General features: G+C 43.5%; 1 long non-coding RNA gene across 1 annotated transcript; it reads left to right on the top strand.

Annotated features, from left to right (window-relative positions):
* Positions 1-672: 672 nt before the first annotated feature.
* LOC122373819 lies at positions 673-3,792 on the top strand. The gene is made up of 2 exons (XR_006255115.1): positions 673-711; positions 2,950-3,792. It is a non-coding gene; the product is annotated as an uncharacterized LOC122373819 (long non-coding RNA).
* The last annotated feature ends 641 nt before the right edge of the window (positions 3,793-4,433 follow it).

Raw genomic sequence — 4,433 nt, 5'->3', positions numbered from 1 at the left:
TACCCCTCAGAACTTCGTAACGTGTCTTTGCACGAGGTCAAAGTTGAATTTTTTTCGCTCCCCATGTTAAGTCAATGGGCGTTTTTGCAGAGACTTTTTCATTCGCTCATTGTACAAAATTATATGATACGATTTTGTTTAAACTTTCAGGACTTGTTGAGAAAAGACCATAGAACATGGTGTTATGCTTCGTTAAGCTGTCAGAATTCGTTTGCTCTTTTGAAGCTCGTTTAAAAATGAAAAATTTTAACTTTGAAAGTCAATGGGAGCGTCTTTGATGCTTAATAACTTTTTACGTTTAAGATATGTTTAAGTCAAAAGTTGATATTTTATACAACTTTTGATGCTCTTTCCAATGATATATAGAACGTTATTGCACGTTGTTCCGTTTTCCTGGTGTTGTCCATCTGAACTTGTCAGTCACGTGACCCATTTGACCTTCGGATCCAATTCTGGTAGTCAATTCTGGCGCTTTTGTTACCATAGCGAAATATGTAACGCCGTGTTCACAGTTTACTGACGACGAAGGTCCTGCTTAATCTGGCAAATAGCGTTCGAGAACTGCGGCCAAGCCCCGCTGATCTTGAACGTGATTGGTCGGTGGGCGTAAAGAATCTCCGTCGTCAGGGAGACTGCGAACACGGGGTAAACCAAGGAGTAAACAATCTGTGCGTGGAATGGGGAGTGGTGAATGTGGAACGGCGATGATAGGTGCTGATGTCGTCGATTTTTATTTATACTGTTATCCTTATTATACATTCTGATCATTTTTTATGTTCAGGAGTTTTCTCTGTTGATTTAACATCAAAAACGGTGTGTTTAACTGTTATTGCCAAGTGCCATATTGATATTGAAATTGGGGTACAATTCAACATTCTGATTCACTGGTTTTCTATGGCCTGTTGTGTATCATATTATTGGTAATGTGAATATAGGTACTCCAAACGGCAAACACTGCTATTTTCTGGTATATATTAATGTTTGACCTGATTTTATATTATTGGTAATGTGAATATAGGTACTCCAAACACTGCTATTTTCGGGTATATATTAATGTTTGACCTGATTTTACTTCACTTCACCTTATATTTTTTGCAGGAACAGTTATCACAGCATTATTGTGCAAAAATAAGGGTGGTGTATCACAGCATATCACAGCACTCTGCCAGCCGCTTTTGGCTTCCATAGAGACATCAACAAGCCTATACCTCCAACACTACCGGAGGTTGACGCTAGCTCACGCGGAATGCGCTGGCAGCGGCTGGCAGCGCGCCCATGAAACACAGCCAGGGGTTTCTTCTGTAAAGTCATTGTTGTCTAGGTACATGGGCCTTTACCAATTGTTAACAGCTATAAAAATTGGAATTAAAAATGTTCAGGTATTATGAGCATCAGCTAAACAGGGAAGAGGATTCGGCTTCAGCCCATCTTGCAACGCCTCAATGAAATTTAACGAGAAACTTAAATTGAGGGAGCAGCTACTCAACTGTGGTAAAGCCCATAAATCCTTGTGGATTTACCTACATACCTGAGGTAAATCCACAAGGCACCTTGAGTTCAAAATATGAAGTGACAACAAGCGAAATATAGCAGAAATTGGGACTTAAAGGAGCTTAGAAATAATCTGCTTAGTTCATTTGAAATGTATTGTTACCCACTTTCTAACCATGCATATTTTTGTGTCTTGTGAGGTCTCATATAGCAATAAAAATAGAAAAGTTATACAAGAGCAGTGACATGCATAGTTTGCTTGTGTTGTCACAACTTTGTACAATATTTCCAGCTTTATAATATGCAGTTATCAGTCACATTGGGCATCACACATGTATTTTTTTTTCTGCAGGAGGGAAGACACAGGAGGGAACTAGTGACTCATGTTTTTGCTTCTATCGCTTCACCCCTGGGGAATCAGTTCCTGCACCCCTTGAATATAATGGTCACCAAGGGGTGCTGTCCTGACACGTTCACTTTCTGTTGAGAAGGTTAGAACAAACACCATGTGTGTCATTTAGTTGCATATATAATACTTCAATGTTAAGTCTGCATGAAGTCTGAAGTCTAGCCACTCTTAATCCTAGGTTGTCGTGACGTTAATCTAGCCTGGGTGGATATTTTGCTGTGCTAAAAGCACGGACTCCGCTACGCCCCAGTACGGCGGCTGGGGCGCCTCCCCTGGAGGAAAACGGCGCCGGGGAGGGGGACGGACACTGTTACACTTGCGGTTTTTTGTGTGGGGTAGCGTATACTCTTCTTACAAGTATTTACTATGGACAATGCTTGCGGGTGACCTCCACTGCACGTGACACGTGTAAAACGGAGAGGTGTCACTTTTGTTACGGAGCGAGCGAAGCGAGCGAAGTCTTTCCTTAGATTAACGGAAATTTCTGAGTATGAGCGGCCGGCCGGCCGGCCGGCCGGCCGTGCGGACGCTTTTGCGAGGCTTATAGGCGGCGTGATGCCCCAAAACGGATATTGCGGCGCCGTCGATTGACGCACGAGGGTGAAATTTTCACGACTCGTGGGTCATGTAATTCAACAGGTCGTATTAGCTTTTGGGCACGATTCGGCCGGGGGTGCGCCCGTGGCGCGTGCTCATGTGCGCCATAGGGTTAACATTAAAAACGGCAAAAACAGGCTATTGCTCCAGATGGTCCGACCACTACAACCCCATATGATGCACTCTTGGCTGCATCCCCACCCCACCCTTTCCCCTTACAGTATGAAGTATGAAAAACAGTGATTTTTTACTGGAGCTGCAAAGTGTGCCTTTGAACCACCTTATGATTTACTAGTATCTAATGTATTTGTCCATCAGGATCAGTTATCTAATGGCAGTAGACTGTTGTCTTCACATACTTCATATCTATTTTGGCTACTGCATTGTGTTCTGTAAAAAAAAAATATGGAAAACGTTTTGGATGTAGTTTTTAGTAGAATGCTTCTTTACAGATCCCGAAAGAAGATAACTGCTTGTTTTCTTCACCGCCACCAGTCTACCTGCTCTCTGCACACTCGGCAGAGCGCGGCAGGGCACCCCACGGAGCTGCACTAGTCACATCCGGGCCCCACGCCGGTCGACGGCCGATGCGATGGAGGCACTACTCCGAGGCACTACTGGGAGGCCTGCGGCGCGGACGACGGATGCGGCAGTTGGTCAAGACACGGCAGCCTACTCGAGGTGCTTCTCGCCTGGAGGACGCAGGCGAATCGCGTTATCCTAGCTGTGCCTCGTCATGGTGCGATGAGCCTTAATAGACTAATGCATATTCTTCCTTTGGTTGTAATTCATTTGCTGCTGCCCGCTGGGCTAAGGAGTAACTCTGTGCGCCTACTTTGTGCAGACGCTCGTCCAGTGCCGCCCTTCGTTTGCCGCACATATCTTTATTTATTCTTTGTTACAATTCCGTCTTTGGTCATTTTTTTTTTTTACCATGGGGGCACTTGAAAGTTTTGTTTTTAAATCTGTGGACATTGAACCTGGAATCGGTTTTTTGTCGGATTTCGGTTTTGTTTTTGCACTGTGGAAATATCTCGTTCAATATTTTTTTAAGATAGGGCGTGTTAAAACTTTTAGTCTCATTACTCCTCTGTGCATTCTAAAGTACTATAATGTGCATCTCAAGTGTTTGGTGCTGTACTGTTATTATTTATGGTTAATCCAGTGCTGATTTATGGTTAATCCAGTTTTTATTCGATTGAATCGTTGTGTGTAATGTGCATGACATCCGCGTACCGCCTGTAGCAGTGTTATATATTTTCATTTATGCTGGAAAATAATAACTTTCTTGTTCATTGGCTTTATTCGATGACAGAGACGTGCCAGATGACTGGGGCTGCGACTTGACTTGGTAGTTGTTAACGGTGCAAACTTCAACCATCAAGCATGATGTGGAAACGTCACATTCCGTTATCAAATCTTCGTACCGTAAATACTGAATAAGATCAATACTAGGCTGGAGCTTGCTAGAAAAACCGTGCACTGACAACGGCGAGTGGTGGACCTGAGTAGCGGCCGGGAGGCAGGGAAGTCAGCCAATTGTCAGATGTCTATTTCTTCACACATCTTTATTCTTTACTTTACACCGTCATAGACGTAATGCAATTATCGGAGCATGAAGTGGTGTATTGCCCTTATTACACCCTTCCAGTAAGTATCCAATGCCCATCCATCCACTTTCCGCAGGTGCAGGAGCAAGGGAGAGCGAAATAATTTTTATCGTCACTCACCTCACGCCCAACTGCTAGGCGAAAAGCCAGTACTCGCAATGTTTCAATCTTATTTAAGAAAAAAAGCAAATGTATCGGCTATAAATGCGTCGTGTTCCCTGCGGTAATAACCGCAGGTTGTTTGAAAAGACAAACACTATTCGTTAGAATTGTGTTTTTCTATTGAAAAACAACCGGAGCGGTCCTTCTCCGGGCTATGTTTTGCA

This window comes from Amphibalanus amphitrite, unplaced genomic scaffold, assembly GCF_019059575.1.
Source record: "Amphibalanus amphitrite isolate SeventyFive unplaced genomic scaffold, NRLGWU_Aamphi_draft 001556F_arrow, whole genome shotgun sequence".
Taxonomy (NCBI): domain Eukaryota; kingdom Metazoa; phylum Arthropoda; class Thecostraca; order Balanomorpha; family Balanidae; genus Amphibalanus; species Amphibalanus amphitrite.
The sequence above is the reverse complement of the archived record's forward strand: the minus strand, read 5'-3'. Positions and strand labels throughout refer to the sequence as shown.